General features: G+C 44.5%; 1 protein-coding gene across 1 annotated transcript in view; it reads left to right on the top strand.

Annotated features, from left to right (window-relative positions):
• Nucleotides 1-17,218, top strand: part of mlip (muscular LMNA-interacting protein) — a 55,776-nt gene extending 38,558 nt beyond the window's left edge. Inside the window, exon 11 of the mRNA XM_055635226.1 lies at nucleotides 16,058-17,218. The gene's annotated coding sequence lies outside the window, so the exon portion shown is untranslated. The remainder of the gene's footprint in view (nucleotides 1-16,057) is intronic.
• Nucleotides 17,219-17,704: the final 486 nt, after the last annotated feature.

Genomic DNA, 17,704 nt, shown 5'->3' with positions numbered 1-17,704 from the left:
AAAATCTTGTGTACAGCAGCATCACAAGGAGCATGCACTCAGACAATGTGTAAATTATACATAGGTTCTGCCAGATAATTAAAATAAAATGACTGCAAAAAACAATTTTAAAGATTGCACTATAAAGTTGTTCTGAAGTGGTGACTAATTGTTTTACTCCCAGTTGTCTGTTGAAGTAAACCGCTTCATGTACATAAGAAATTGGCCATACAAAATAACAGCTGAAGAAATGTATGATATATTTGAGAAGTATGGACCAATCAGACAGATCAGAGTTGGAAATACACGCAAGACAAGAAGAACTACGGGTGTCAGCGGTTAAGGGGAGAAGGCAAGCGAACGGGGTTAGGAAGGAGAAATAGATCAGCCATGATTGAATGGCGGAATAGACTTGATGGGCCGAATGACCTAATTCTATATGGAATGAACTACCAGAGGAGGTAGTTGAGGCAGATGGGAAAGGTTTAGAGGACAGGTACATGGATGGGCCAAATGTTATGGGCCAAATGTGGGCAAATGGGACTAGATGGAGTATTTTGGTTAGCACGGATAAGTTGAGCCGAATGGCCTGTTTCCGTGCTGTATGACTCTGTGACTCCATAACATGAGGTCATTTCATAGTCATTATCACTACTCCTGGTTTCTTTTTATTGAGTATACTTTAAATATTAATTTCATATAATTTGATTTCATTTAATTGGATTTATTGAATTATATGAAATCAAATCCCCAGCATCTGTGTTGGGATTTGCACTCTGATCTATGGATCAGTAGCCCAGGGCTCAGCAACAGTCTCTCCTTGCAGTCGGCAATCACTCATTACTGATGGCTATCAATTACAGCCATTGAGAAGCAACTCCCTATGGTGATCAGGACAGGATCATGCTTGGCTTGAATTACCTCTACAGCCAAACCGCTGACAGGAATCACCCATTCCCATTTGCAGGAAGTGTAGGAAGGAACTGTGGATGCTGGTTTACACCGAAGATAGACACAAAATGTTGGAGTAACTCAGTGGCTTAGGCAGCATCTCTGGAGAAAAGGAAATGGGTGACGTTTCGGGTCGAGGTCCTTCTTCAGACTGAGAGTCAGGGGAGAGGGTAAGGAGAGATAAGAAAAGGTACAAAGAACAAATGAATGAAAGGTATGTAAAAGGACAAATCAAAGTCAGCAATGATGATCAAGAAAAGGTAGAGCCCACAATGGTCCATTGTTGGCTGTGGAGAAGGTGATAACGAGTGAATACAAACAGTGAAACTAAGTAGTGTGACAGTGAAACTAGTGCAATGATAGGGTGGGGGAGGGATGGAGAGAGGGAATGCAAGGGTTACTTGAAGTTAGATGACAAAATTCATACTGCTGGGTTGTAAGCTGCCCAAGCGAAATATGAGGTGGTGTTCCTCCATGTTTAGGAATGTTGCTTCCTGGACCATAGAATACTATTATAGAAAATATCAGATTTATTGAATGGATCCAAGATCTAGGACAAAGTACATATGATATAAATTATTAGTAAGGGACTTTACACTTGTCCAAAGATGATTTTATGAAACCAGTCATTAGGCTCATCAGTGACTGCAGCAACATCACCAATAAATGCTTCCATTACAATTTATTTTCCATGAGGAATTGGAATTCTCCTCTGCAGACTGAGACATTCCAGAGAAGAGCTTGTATGTACTATCTCACCCCCATTTTCTTTCAGTCTGAAGGGTCCCAGCCCAAAACGTTACCTATCTATCTATTCCTTCCACAGACGCTGCCTGACCTGCTGAGTTGCTCCAGAAGTTTGTGTTTTGCTCGAAATGTCAGCATCTGCAGTTCCTTTGTGAACCCCTTTTCTTTTCCTTTCTGCACCTCACTCCTTTAGCTGAGAGCCACAAACAGTGAAGTGGCAAGTTAGTTCTTCTGGACATTCCAATGAGCGTGTTTGGGCACCTGACTGCTCGCCAACACTACGCTAACATATGATCCAATGCTCGCCAACACTTATGGACTAGCCACTATAAAGAGATGGTCCTATTGGGCAGTGGCAGAGCAGTCTGTCTCTGCCTAAAGACGCACATCTGTCAACAGAGGACAATTGTAACACAACTCTTAATTCAATGCAGAGGCACATTCTTCTGCCCGGTTCAGAGAGTGCCAGTAGAGGCAAAGAACTCCCAATAAAAAAAGCTCAACAGGTCAGGCAGCATCTGTGGAAAGAGAAACTGTCAACGTTTCGGGTCTGTGAATGAGAACAGAACAGGAAAATGTGTAGAACAAAGGGGATGTCAGTGGTAGTTTAGTTTAGTTTAGAGATACAGTGTGGAAACAGGTCCTTCGGTCCATCTAGTCCATGCCGAACAGTGGTCACTCATACACTAGATCTATCCTTCACACTAGGGAAAATGTACAGAAACCAATTAACCCACAAACCTGCACATCTTTGGAATGTGGGAAGAAACTGGAGAAAATCCATAGGGAGAACGTACAAACTCCGTACAAACACCCCCCTAGTCAGTGTCGAACTCATGTTTCTGGTGCTGTAATGTAGCAACACTACCGCTGCACCACTGTGGTACTTGGAATGATGAATTAAAATGGCATAAGGGTGGCTGTTACCAGCGCAATAATCCTCTTGATCTATATAATGTCATGCATGTTCAAAATACACAAATATGCATAAAATGAGCATGTTTAACATTATTTTACATTGTGATCCTGCATGTGGCTTGTAGCTATAGGAGAAGCAATTAGTGCAGACAAGGTAAAGAAGTAATGTAATTAAAACATGCTGACACTGTTCCAGTTATGTTGAATACAAACATCAATAGATTCGCTAATCTCACATAACCTGAATGCTGATTGTTCTAAGATGAGCCCCCTACAAGTTACATAGAGCACACAGAGATTAGTTTAGTAAAATTACTGAAAGCAAGCTTAGATTTCATGAAAACACAAGGACCTGCAGAAGTTGGACTCTTGAGAAAAACACAAAGTACTGGAGGAACTTAGTGGGCCAGACAGCATTTGTGGAGGGAATAGATTTCCTTTAGAAACAAAGAACTACAAATACTCAAAAGGCCACAAAGTGCTGGAGTAGCTCAACAGTTCAGGCTGCATTCCGGAGTAACTGACCTGCTCATTTACTGCAGCATTTTGTGTCAATAGATTTCCGGAACATATTGCTGAATTCCTCCAGTGCTGCACTCTCACAATCTCCTTATCTAAAGGAAATATTATACGCATGGAAGCCACTTCCAGGTTTGTTCTTTAGTTTAGAGATACAGCAAGGAAACAGGCCTTTGGGTTCATCAAGTCCACACCAACCAGCGATCCCCGCACACCAACACTAACTGACACACACCACGAGGGGCAATTTACATTTATACCAAGCCAATTAACCTACAAACCTGTAAGTCTTTGGAATGTGGGAGGAAACCAAAGATCTCGGAGGAAACCCACGCAGGTCACGGGGAGAAGGTACAAACTCCATACAGACGGCACCCGTCGTCAGGGATCGAACCCGGGTCTCCGGCGCTGTAAGGCAGCAAATCTACCGCAGAAGTAACACTCCACTCATGAGATTGTGTGAATGTTCATTAGAGGGAGTCAAACTCAACCGAAGAATGGAGGTTTAGTTTAGTTTATTATTCTCACGTCTACCTCACAGCTTCAATGACCCAGGTGCAATCCTAACCTCAGGTGCTATCTGTGTGGAGTTTGCACGTTCTTCCTGTGACCGAGTGGTTCCTTCCCAGCTGCTCCAGTTTCCTCACACATCAAAAAAACAAGCGGGTTTGCAGGTTAAAGTGGCCCACGTGTGTAGGCGAGTGGTAGAATCTGAGGCTGGTGGGTAGGAATGTACAGGGAATAAAAAGGGATGAGTGTAAAATTAATGTATGTGAGTGATGGTTAACATGGAGTCAGTGGGCCAAAGGGTGTTTTCTCCATGCTGCATCTCTCGTTGGATCTGTGACTTTATGTGGGTCAATATCTTGCCACATTTGGTTGAAATTACTGTGCCACACTTAAGAAAGTGTAACCTACACCACCATTGTAATGCAACCTTTCATTTCATGGGCTGCGGTGACAGTGCTGGTGTCACAGTTGTAGTATTTCTCTGAGTTACCTTAGTTGTCCTCTGTCATCTGATCCGCTGAAGCTTTGCAACATTATATAGCAAAACCTGGGTGAGACTGTCCAGTGAGAAACTAATCTTGCTTTACCCAAATCTCACCTGTACACTATTAGCTTTGGTAGCTTTGAAGCGATTAAGAACTGGAAATTATTTCCCTTCATGTAAAATCTTTGTGGCCACCCAAATGGCTGAAATCAGCTAATTTAATGTGTATAGATCTGGGGCATTCCTGAATGAATGGAAAAGCATTTTACTTGATATTCCTGATTCTTTTAGTTCAGATTAGTTTTGAGATACAGTGAAGAGACAGGGCCTTCGGCCTACCGAGTCCACACCGACCAGTGATCCCTGCACATTAACACTACACACACTAGGGACAATGTACACTTATACCAAGCCAATTAACCTACAATCTTGTACATCTTTGGAGTGTGGGAGGAAACCAAAGATCTCGGAGAAAACCCATGCAGGTCACGGGGACAACATACAAACTCTGTACAGACAGCACCCATAGTCGGGATCGAACCCAGGTCTCTGGCTACACGCGCTGTGAGGCAGTAACTACCAATGCGCCACCGTGCTGCCAATAACTTGTTAACTTAAACCCAACAGTCTCACCCAGATTCTCCTATCATTTATGAACTTATCAATTTACAGGCAACTTCAACATTCCTGCATCATAATTTTAAGACTGGCATAAAGTTAAACAAATAAATATATCAGAGTTTTCAAGCTGAAGTGACCACAAAGTTAACCCAAGAAGATCATAAGGACATAAGTGATAGGAGCAGAATTAGGCCATTCCGCCCACCGTCTACTGCGCCATTCAATCATGGCTGATCTATCTTTCCCTCCTAACCCCATTCTCCTGCCTTCTCCCCATAACCACTGACACCCATACTAATCAAAATCTATCTGTCTCTGCCTTAAAAATATCCATTGACTTGACCTCCGCCGCCTTCTGTGGCAAAGAATTCGACAGATTCACCACCCTCTGACAAAATTAATTCTTTCTCATCTCCTTCCTAAAGGAATGTCCTTTAATTCTGAGGCTATGCCCTCAAATGCTAGACTCTCCCACTAGTGGAAACCTCCCCACATCCACTCTATCCAAGCCTTTCACTATTCAAGGTGAGGTTTAAGATGAGGTTTAAGGAGATTCTGAAAGGAAAATGGAGAGTGGGAAAGGTTGTTAGATTTAGTGAGGGAATTTGACCAAGGTAGTCAACCTTCCCATTTACAAACAAAGAATTTGGCTTCACTGTGGCTTCAAAGCTGGATCCAGAGTATCAAAGGCACCGGCTGTTAGGACAAGCATTGTGAGCCATGTATCCATGATATGTGCTGACAACATAAGCCAACAGATCAGGTTCCAGTTAAAATATCTGCTCACATCAAAGGCACTTCATTCTTTCACCGTGAGATGAGCCCTTCCAAACTAAGCTTAAAAAATAATTTAAAAAACATGATGCACATTGATTTTTGTATTTTAGATAATCAGCAGGATTAAAGAGATTAATTGAATAAAAGCTTTTTATTCTGAGGTATGAAGGAGGTGAATAATTTCAAGTTCAAATTATCTTTGGTGAGGACTCGATGGGCCCGTTTCCATGCTCTGTAACTAATGCCTGCCTCCTTGAGAATGTCGGCAAAATAATCTCTTATACTTTGTTTCAAGAGAGCAACAAAGAGTGTTTAATTGTCAAACCACACAGAACAGAAGAATGAAACTGTTATTTGCTTCAACATTAATATTAACGCATCAACACTGTAATAAATATACAATGCACAATAATACAAGAAGTGGTGACAGGTAGTACTAGGTAAGCAGTCTGTAATAGAGCGAGCTGAAGTATGTAGTGGAACCTACACAAAGTCCATCATAGAGTAGAAACAAGGAACTGCGGATGCTTGTTAATACACAAAAGTACATAAAGTACTGGAGTAACCCAGCAGGTCAGGTAGCATCTCTGGAGAACATGGATAGACAAAGTTCTGGTCACGATCCTTTTTCATCTGAAGAAGGGTCTTGAACTGAGATGTCAACTGTCCATGTTCTCCAGAGAAGCTGCCTGACCTGCTGAGTTACTCCAGCACTTTGTGTACCCAAAGTCGGGAAAAATGGCGGCGGCGGGAATTTCAAATTAACAACGGTCCCTTACCGCGAATCGGCTTCATCTCCTTCAATTGCTGACTGCGGTTTATTTTCATCCCGGACGAGGTCTTGATCTACTACCTGTCGTGGGACCACTGGAGGGTCGCTCCAGTTGAGGTGGTCTGTGGTCTTTTTTGGCCGTTTTCCTCTGCGGCCTATACAGCTAGCCGCCAGAGAACCGCTTGGCCTATACACGTTGCCGCCAGAGGACGCTGACGTTGACTCCGCATCTCCGCCCGCTGCCCCCCCCCCCCCCCCCCTGCTGGTGTTGACTGTTCTGTTACCTGTTACCTACCTGCCTGTCTGTTCCCTGCCTGTGCCTGTGAACCATCGACGCTGAACACCTCCTGTGCCTGTTCTCCATCGATGCTGGACACATCCCTGCACCAGCTGCATCCTCCCTGCATCCGCACCGCTGGACAACCTCTCTGCACCTGCACTGCTGGATACTCTCTCACTGCACCCTCATCGCTGGACTACCTCTACACCTGCTCTGCTGGACAACCTATTTGCTCCCTCAATTGCTGGACACCTCGCTGCATCTGCATTGCTGGTCAACCTCTTTGCTCCCTCGCTGCTCGACACCTCGCTGCACCCGCTCTGCTGGACAGCCTCTCTGCTCCCTCACCGCTGGATACTCTCTCCACCTGCACCTGCACCGCTGGACACCTCTCTGCACCCTCACCATCATGCTCAAATACTCAACTCTGCAGATGACTGGTTTCTGCAACAACCACATCCCATCCTGCACCCAGGTCATTAAACAGCTTGGACTTCTGCGTCGACCCCATTTCATCCACAGAGGCTCTCGGCGCAGGCTTGTTTGCTTCAACCACGGACATTCCATTTCATCCATCTGCTCACTACCACGCTCTGCCCCCCCCTCACTCGCGTCACCCCCCATCCCAGCTGACCGCACGCACTGTCAACCGGGACAACCTCGGATCTCTCCAGCCTGCCCCCATCCCTCCACCCTCTCATAATGCCAACTTTGCCCTCCTCAACACCAGGTCGCTCAACAACAAAGCCCTTGCCCTCCATGAACTAATCCTTGACAACACTCTGGACTTCCTTCTGCTCACTGAGACCTGGTAACAACCCAATGTCTTCTTCTCCCTCAATCAAGCATCCCCACCTGGATTTAATTACATTTCCAAACCCCGCCCCTCCCGCCATGGAGGTGGCCTCGCTGTTATTTTCAACCAGAATTTTCGTATCACTGAACTCACCTTCCCCCCAGTAGCATCATTTGAATTCCTCGCCTTCAAAGCCCTTTCCTCCATGACAGTCATCCTCATTTACCGGCCACCTAAACCAAACCCCTCCTTCCTATCTGACTTCACTGAACTCCTCACACTTGCCTCATCCCTCTCCCCATGTCTGCTGCTACTTGGTGACTTAAATATTCACATGGACTCCCCCACCTGCAAGCTCGCATCTGAATTCGCCTTTTTACTGGACAACTTCTCTCTCACTCAGCACGTCACCTTTCCCACCCATGACAAAGGTCACATCCTTGACCTGGTCTGCTCCACAAATCAACCGGTACTCGACCTCCATCCTTGCCTCTTCCCCCTCTCTGATCATAAGCTTATACGGTTCACCATCCCTTCTCTGACACCTCGCCCCCGCTTCCTCCGAGAAATCATCTTCCGTAATCTAAAATCCATTGATCCCCACCATCTCTCTGACCTGCTCTCCACCACTCTCCCCCTGGACTCAACCCCCATCTCACCTGATGATCTCACAAACCATCTCAACTCCACCTTGTCTACCTCCCTCAACACTCTGGCCCCCCCTCAAAACAAGAACTGTAACTTTCAACACATCTTCACCCTGGTACACACCTGCACTTCGTAAACTGAAACAGACTGGTCGCCAACTCGAACGACTTACAAATAAATCATCTCTCACAGTCCACCTTGAAGCTTACAAACTCCACCTCACTGACTACAAAGATGCCCTCATTGCTGCAAAATCTGCCTACCTCTCCTCCATATTCACCGATCCCTGCCTAAACCACAGAACCCTCTTCTCCACAGTGGGCAACCTCCTCAAGCCTTGAGCCAACACTATCCCTACCTCTACTCCAGATCTCTGCAACTCATTCCTCCACTTTTTCGCTGATAAAATCAGCACCATCTATCAATCTTTATCCCCTGTACCCGACTCCCCAGCATCTACTCCACCACCTACCAAGGCCCCTCCTTTCAACATCTCCACTGACCTCCTTACCCCTCCTCCACACTGCTTCCTCTCCCAGTTTGACCTGGACACCCCTATTGAAATCTCCAAACTCATCAGCTCTTCCAAACCCACTACCTGCTCCCTCGACCCTCTCCCCACTCCCCTGCTGAAGTCCTGCCTCCCCGTTCTCTGCCCCTACCTCACTAATCTCTTCAACTCCTCATTGTCCCAAGGAATTGTCCCCTCCGCTTTCAAAACTGCTGCTGTTACACCAATCTTAAAGAAACCTGGTCTTGATCCCTCCTCTCTCATTAACTACCGCCCAATCTCAAACCTCCCCTTTCTTTCAAAAACCCTGGAGCGTATCGTTGCGTCGCAACTTCATTCCCACCTCCTTGCGTATAACCTACTTGAACCCCTCCAATCTGGCTTTCGCCCCCTCCATAGCACAGAAACTGCTCTCCTCAAAGTCCTCAACGACCTCCTCACCTCTGCTGACACTGGTTCCCTCAACATCCTCATCCTCCTCGACCTGAGCGCAGCCTTCGATACAGTGAACCATAACATCCTGCTCACCAGACTCAAAGACCTCGGCATTGAAGGCTCTGCACTCAGCTGGCTCCGTTCCTACCTTTCCAACAGATCCCACTTCATCTCTCTCCACAACCACACCTCTGCTACAGCCACAGTCACTCAAGGCCTTCCCCAAGGCTCCGTACTCGGCCCTCTCCTCTTCATCATCTACATCCTCCCCCTTGATCAGATACTCCGCCACTTCAACCTGGACTTCCACTGTTACGCTGATGACACCCAGATCTACCTCGGCACCAAATCCCCCCACAACCCCCCCCTCTCCCATATCAACTCCTGTTTGTCAGCTATAAAAACCTGGATGCAACATAATTTCCTCAAACTCAACAGCGATAAGACAGAATTCCTCCTCATAGGCTCCAAAGCCACACTCAGCAAAATCAATAACCCCACTCTCACCATCGACGGCACCACTGTCTCCCCATCTCCCCAGGCCCGCAACCTTGGCGTGATCTTTGATTCCACCCTCTCCCTTCAGCCTCACATCTGCCATGTCATTAAAACCTCCTTCTTTCATCTCCGCAACATCGCCAAACTCAGACCCTCTCTCACACCTCCCGCTGCTGAAAGACTCATCCATGCCTTCATCTCCTCCCGACTGGACTATTGCAACTCACTTCTCCTTGGCATCAGCTCCACCTACATCAACCGACTCCAACTGGTCCAGAACGCAGCCGCCCGACTCATCACCCACACCAAATCCTGGCATCACATCACTACAGTCCTCAAACAACTTCACTGGCTTCTCATCTCCCACCGGATCACCTACAAAATCCTGATCCTCACCTACAAAACCCTCCACCATCTGGCCGCCCCATATCTCACTGATCTCCTCTCCCCCTACCAAACCTCACGGTCCCTCAGATCCACATCAGCCGGTCTCCTCTCCATCCACGTCCAACCTCCGCAGTTTTGGGGACAGAGCATTCTCCAGGGCAGCTCCCAGGCTCTGGAACTCCCTCCCCCAACTGATCCGCAATTCCGTGTCCCTCACCATCTTCCAGTCCTGCCTCAAGACCCATCTCTTCACCTCTGCCTATCCTTAGCCCCACGTGCCGTCCCTTTTCATCTGTGCATTAATTGCCTCATACTGTGTTTTGTATTGAATTCTGTCTTTTCTTTGTGTACTAGTCATGTCTCTACAATTTATTTCATTCCCCTTACATGTTTTTCCTCTACCTGCAAAATTTTTGTAAGGTGTCCTTGAGACTCTTGAAAGGCGCCCATAAATAAAATTTATTATTATTATTATTATTATTATTATTGTCTATCATAGATTATCGCTGAAGTGGGAGTTGTGGTTAGGGTTTTGCTGGGGTGGTTCAAGTGCCTCAATGTTAATGGGAAGAAGCCATTGTTGAGCCTGGAGGCAATGATTTCTCAGGCTCCAGTACCGACATCCTGATGGTAACAGTGATATGAGAGCATGGCCAGGGTGGTGTGGGTCTTTAATGATATTAGTTACCTTTTCGTGGCAGCACCTCCTGCCTCAATATCCATGATGGACTGGGCAAAGTCCGTCACTTTCTGGAGTCTGCTTTGTTCTTGGCCATTCGAGTTACCAATCCAGGTCGTCAGGCAACCAGTCAGTATGTTCTCACACCTGTCAAAGTTCGATAGGGAATCTGGCGGCATACTGAATCCACTCAATCATCTGAAGAAGCAGAAGCATTAATGATCTTTCTTTGTGATTGCAACGATGTGCTGGGCACAGGATAGATTTTCAGAGTTATGCGGTTCCAGGAATTTGATGCTGTTGGCTCATTCAATCACCTTCACATCGATGTGCTACCCCTTTTATGTATCAGATAGAAAGATCTGCTGTGATCAGTCAATAGTTTTTGATAGAGAAAGGATAACAGACATAATTTGAAGATTATGAAAGAAAGGCATTTATTTAAAGGCATGTGGAGATGCCCTTTATTCTGAATATTTCTCACCATGCTTGTAAAAGATTCTCAGACATTTCTTGTGGATTAATTGCGTCTGAATGGGCCACACAAAGGAGGAAGGTGATTATTTGTTGTGTTTACTAACGTTAATCGCAGTATGCATCAATTTCTTTTGTGGAATATCGTCTGTCTTTGGAGCTATAGGTCGTAGTCAGAGCTCCCACTACCTCCTCTTGTTACTTGAAGTGGTTGAGGGCATAAGTAATGGATGTTCACCATCTGACCTCATATAAACATTGTAGCTGCCTTTGTTGCTGTAATATTCTGACAATCAATGCCACACCATGATTTGGATGAGAACGTACATGGCATGGTTAGCAAGTTTGCAGATGACACAAAAATAGGTGTTACTGTAGATAGTGAAGATGGTTGTCAAATATTGCAGCAGTATCTTGATCGGTTGGGCAGGTGGGCTGGGGAATGGTTGATGGAATTAATACAAAGAAATGTGAGGTGTTGCATTTTGGGAGCACTCACAAGGGCAGAACCTACGCAATGAACGGCAGGGCTCTGAGGAGCGTTGTCGAGCAGAGGAATCTAGGAGCACAGGTACATTGAAAGTGGCATCACAGGTAAATAAGGTGGTCAAAAAGCCTTTTGGCGCATTGCTGTTCATCAGTCAGAGCATTGAGTATAGCAGTAGGGAGTAGCAGTTGTATAAGACATTGGTGAGGCTGCATTTAGAGTATTGTGTAAAGTTTTGAGCCCCATGTTATAGAAAAGATGTTGTCAAACTGGAAAGGATGCAGATAAGATTCACGGGGATGTTGCCAGGACTCAAGGTCCGGAGTTATGGGGAGAGGTTGAGCAAACTGGGACTATATTCCTAGGAATGTAGGAGGATGAGGGGTGATCTTATAGAGGTGTGTAAAAACACAAGAAGAAGAAATCGGGTAGAGCCTCTTGCCCAGAGTAGGGGAATTGAGGACCCAGAGGACATAGGTTTAAGGTGAGGGGGGGAAGATTTGATAAGAATCTTTCACGCAAAGGTGGTAGGTGAATGGAATGAGCTGCCAGAGAAGCTAGTTGAGGCAGGTACTTTCGCAATGTTTAAGAAACATTTAGACAGGTACTTGGATTGGATAGGTTTAGAGGGATATGGGACAAACGCAGGTAGGTGGGACTAGTGTAGATGGGACATGTTGGCCAGTATGGGCAAGTTGGGCTGAAGGGCCTGTTTCCATGCTGTAAGAATCTATGATGCTATGACTCTATGACCAGCGAGGGTATTAACATCACTTATGCACATTATTGGAACCACAAACTTCTTCAGTAATGAAGAGCACAGTGACAGCCTCATTCATCACAGCTTGATGCTAACTCCCACATTGCAGTGGTGAAGTAATTGGAGGACAGATAGCTTACCTTAATGCTGTACCCTCTACAATTTGATATTTCTATACTGGGAAAAGATTCTGGCAGTCTGCCTTACCAATCTGCACCGTATTTGGAAAAAACAGTGTTTAACACAATGACCAAAAAACAGAAAGATGGAGTACCTCAGAAAAGTAACTGGTGCCTGTCAATGTTTTTCCAATTTAGATTCTGTTCACTCTGTAGATGTATGGGAATTATAACCACTAATATACCAACTTGCCACACACCAGTGAGATCAAGTGTAGGCTGGACCATCATATTGCCCAACACTTGTCATCAGTCCACCTAGATCTCCCAGTTGCTAAACATTTTAACTCCTCTTCCCATTCCCATACTGATGTTTCTATCCTGGGTCTCCTTCACTTTCAGAGGACACGCACAGACTGGAGGAACAGCGCCTCATAATCCTCTTGGCTAGCTTACAACCCAATGCTATGAACATTGATATCTCCAATTTTAGGTAGCTACCCAAAGGGGGGTACCTCCACCCCCCTTCCCCCTCCCCCATCCCCCTGTGCTTCACCTGGACTCACATCTATATCTCCACCCCTCCCCTTCCATCTACATTCTTCTAGCTTCACAATTCACAACTCTTCAATCATATTGTCTCACATCCGTCCTTTCATCTCTGGCCTTTGTCCAACCATCGACCTATCAAACCATCGACCCTTCACCCGCATCCACTGATAACTTGCTAACTTTACCCCAAAGTTCCTATAGCGGAGCAAGATAGACCACTCCTTCTAAATGCAATGGGCTGACGTGTAGTACGCAACGGAGCGGAACGTGGGCCTTTTTGTCATCCATTTCAGTGACCCGACTCGCAGTGTAATCAACGTTGCGGGGGAACAATTTGTGTTAATAAATTATAATTCTGAAAATGAGGAGAAGATTTTTACCAAAGAACTTTTATTTTTATGAGGATGTTTCCGTAACCGGCTTCTGTCTCCGCACTAGTATCTTTGCTCCGCTACACCGGGATCTTTGGTGCAGAGACGGAAGCCGGTTACGGAAATGGGGCCGAAGATTACCTATGAATCTGCCCATGACCGTACTACGTCTTTTTTGTCGAGTGATCTATCTTGCTTGCTATAGGATCTTTGCTTTATCCTGCTGTTCCTCCCTTCTATCTTTCTTTCCTCCCACCACCCAAATCAGTCTGAAGAAGGGTCCCGGCCCAAAATGTCACCTATTTGTGTTCACCAGAGATGCTGCCTGCTCTGCTGAGTTATGCCTACACTTTGTGTTTTTATTAGCAGCTTGTAAATGTGACTTACAAAGCTGACATAGGTCATGCTTTAGTGAGTGCCTGCACTATTGTGCTTTGGAATGGAATGCAGGAATGTATCTTTCCATTTACAGATTGTTACGGAGCTATCTTTGTTACATAGTCACACAGCACAGCAACAGTCCTTCAGCCCACTAACAAATACCCATGTGTAGAAAGGAACTGCAGATGCTGGTTTAAAACGAACATAGACATAAAATGCTGGAGTAACGGGATAGGCAGCGTCTCTGGAAAGAAGGAATGGGTGATGTTTCGGGTTGAGATGCTGTTTCATACTAGAGTCAGAGGAAAGGGAAACAAGAGATATAGACGGTGATGTATAACAAATATAGAACAGATTAGACTAAGTGGATCCCATGTTCACACGGGAGGGCTGGTCTCCCAACGCAATATTCCAGCTCTCCACCAATTCCAATATTGGTGGCCATTGGGGAGGGGGGGGGGGGGGGTGGGTGTGGCCGTATTTCTGTGCTGCAGCTCAGTCACTCAGGCGTGGTGGGCTGGCAGCTCAGTCACTCAGGCCTGGTGGGCTGGCAGCTCAGTCACTCAGGCCTGGTGGGCTGGCAGCTCAGTCACTCAGGCCTGGTGGTCTGGCAGCTCAGTTACTCAGGCCTGGTGGGCTGGCAGCTCAGTCACTCAGGCCTGGTGGGCTGGCAAATATGGTAGCGTTTTTTTCTAAAATCAAAATACAACGCAGACAGGAAGTGGTCGAGATGAGACTTTTAGTTATATAGATAAAGTAACAATGATAAAGGAAACTGGCCATTGTTAGCTGGTTGCCAGGTGAGAACTGCTGGGATTGCTCTGCTGGAGGGTGGCATGGTCCAAATAGTCTGATCAATCTTGCTCTGTGTTGTTATAAGAGGTGTGGATACAATGGGGGAGGCGGAGGGAGAGATTGAATTAGAAGGGGACGATTTTAACATTGAACATTGGATTGTAGAACAGTACAGCATAGATAGAGGCCCTTCAGCCACAATGTCTGTGCCAAACAAAATGCCAAGATAAACTGACCTCCTCTGCCTGCTTGTGATTCATATCCATCCATATGTGTTTATTGTTGTTTTATTGTATTGTATTATATGTATGACTGCTGCAATTTCGTTCAGACTTCGGTCTGAATGACAATAAAAGGCTATCTATCTATCTATCTATCTATCTATCTATCTATCTATCTATCTATCTATCTATCTATCTATCTATCTATCTATCTATCTATCTATCTATCTATCTATCTATCTATCTATCTATCTATCTATCTATCTATCTATCTATCTATCTATCTATCTATCTATCTATCTATCTATCTATCTATCTATCTATATTCTGCAAATCCATGTGCCTATCCAAAAGGGTCTTAAATGCCACTATTGTATCTGCCTTCATCATCATCCCTGGCAATGCATTCCAGGCACCCATCACACTCTGTGTAAAAAATCGCCCCTCACATCTTCTTTAAGCCCTTTTCTTTAAAGCTGCACTTTAATCTTAGACTTTTGACAAAATGTGTTGACAGTCTACCCTCTCTATGCCTCTCATAATTTAATATATAGTTCTATCAGGTCTCCCCTCACCCCTGGTACCCCAGAGAAAACAATCCAAGCTTTTCCAACCTCGCCTATAGCTAATATCCTCTAATCCAGGCAGCATTCTGATGAACTTCATCCACACTCTCTCAAAAGCTTCTGCAACTTTTCTGAAATGGGCTAATCAGAACATTAAGGTGAGAGGGGGAAATTTAATAGGAACCTGAGGGACAACATTTTCACACAAGGGTGGTGGGTATATGGAACAAGCTGCCAGAGGAGGTAACATCACATCATTTAAAAAGCCATTTGGGCAGGATACATGGATAGGAAAGGTTTAGAAGGATATGGGCCAAAGCATACAGGTGGGACTAGTGTAAACAGGGCGTGGGCAAGTTGGCTGTCGGGCCTGTTTGCATGCTATGTGACTCTATGACTCTAACTGCACACAATACTTAAAACGTGGCCTAACCAAAGTTTCATGGTGTTGCAACGACCTCCTGACCCTTACATTTCCATCTCCAAGATTCTATCTGTGAGTACCAAATGCAATTGTGAAGCGTTGTGTGTGCAACTGGGAGACAGAGCAAGATATTTACAGGGAATAGTGGGTGAAGGGAGTTGAATGATAAATAAAAGGGTAGAACTTTCTTTGCAATTATTTTGAAAGATGGTAAATAAATTAAATTTAGGTTTATTATTTTCTCGTACTGATGTACAGTGAAAAACTTTGCTTTGCATGCTACCCTATCAATTCAGATATACAATACAAAAATAAATTAATGCTAAACTCAAGTACAATAGATATTTGGATGGGTTTGATATGAATGTCTAACTGCTGCTTTTTTTCTCCCTCAGGTGACAAGACTGTAATATGCGGTAGTCCATCTCCTGGTCTAACGTTTCACCTGAAAGTACATTTAAAAAGAGCTTCTTGTAAATATGTAATTAAAAGATTCGAACCATTACAAAGTACTGCCATTGTAACCACAAAAAAAATCAAATAATGATTACATTATTTATTTAATAAAATCCCAAACCTTTTAAAATTGCTGATGAAGGAACAAGAAACTACAGGTGCTCGGTTATACACAAAAGGACACAAAGCACTGGAGTAACTGAGCGGGTAGGCGAGATTCCCAGTCGAGACCCCAAATATCCATGTTCTCCAGAGATGCTGCCTGACCTGCAGAGTTACTGCAGCACTTTGTGTCTGTTTAAAATTGCCATCTGATGATATTTACAATGTAAACATTCAATGTGGTCAGATAACAGTAATTGCTCACATTCTTCTGGATGAGAATCACCTGTAGCAGTAGATAAATGGGCAATGGATGTTTCTGTTGATGCCTGATTGGTGTCATTTGCAGCATCTGCTGAGCTCCTGGGAAAGCCAGGTAAATAGAAAATACTTTGGGCATCCAATATTTACATGCCATATGTTCACAGTGTATTTGCTATGGATGTTTTATTTTCAGACTTGCGGCTAAACGTGTTCAACTTCCAGCCTACATACCAGTGAAGATGTCTGCAGACAATTTTCAATCAATGTCATATCTTATTTTCTGTATGAATTTTAATGCTTTTTGAAGAAAATAAAGCCAACTGTTATTTTAAAATGGGGTAATGTGTTTCAAATTGTTTTTTTTAAATGCATTTAAACTCCTAATTTATCATTGTACATCCAAAAACCTTTAGTAGAAATGGTCATGCACTTTTAAAAGAAAATACAGTTGCTTGGTAAGTTATCGTAGATGAAAGCATTTTTTATTTAGAGATGCAGCATGAAAACAGGCCCTTCAGCCCATCAAATCCACGCCAACCATTGATCACTTGTTCACACTGGTACTATGTTATTCTACTTTTGCATCTACTCCCTACACACAAGGGACAATTTTACAGAGGGCCAACGGAGGGCACCTGGAGGAAACCCACGCATTCACAAGGAGAAGGTGTAGACTCCACATAGAGAGTACCCGTGCTCAGGATTGAACTTGCGTCTCTGCAGATGTGAGGCAACAGCTCTACTGCTTCACCACTGTGCTGCCCTTAAATGAACTTTATAATTTTAGCCGTGTTTTATACTCTGCCCCACAGTGATTACATTTTAGAAGGAGAAAATAATGCATAGACACAATATAGGAAGGATTTGATTGTACTGGAGAGGAAGCAAAAAGGTTTTTAGCAATAAATCGCCTACGAAGAAAGGCTTCAGTTTTGAGGAGGTCTGGAGAGGTTGGGTTTGTGTTCCTCAGAGTGGAGGTGGCTGATTGAGGGGTACAGAATTATGTTGGACATAATTAGTTTGAATAGTGAGAAACAGTTCCCACCAACAGAGAGGCCTAAAATGATCATCTATTTCTTGTTAAACATGCTCCATCATTAAAAATATATAACTTGCCTTCACAGAAGCCAGAAAGATATCTTAAATGTTTGGCAAAATTCCTCAAACTGAATCTGAGAGCAACTAGTCATTTAAAAATAATTGTTCCTTATTAATTTATT

Source organism: Leucoraja erinacea, chromosome 5 (assembly GCF_028641065.1).
Source record: "Leucoraja erinacea ecotype New England chromosome 5, Leri_hhj_1, whole genome shotgun sequence".
Taxonomy (NCBI): Eukaryota; Metazoa; Chordata; class Chondrichthyes; order Rajiformes; family Rajidae; genus Leucoraja; species Leucoraja erinaceus.
This window is presented reverse-complemented; position numbering and strand designations above follow the sequence as displayed.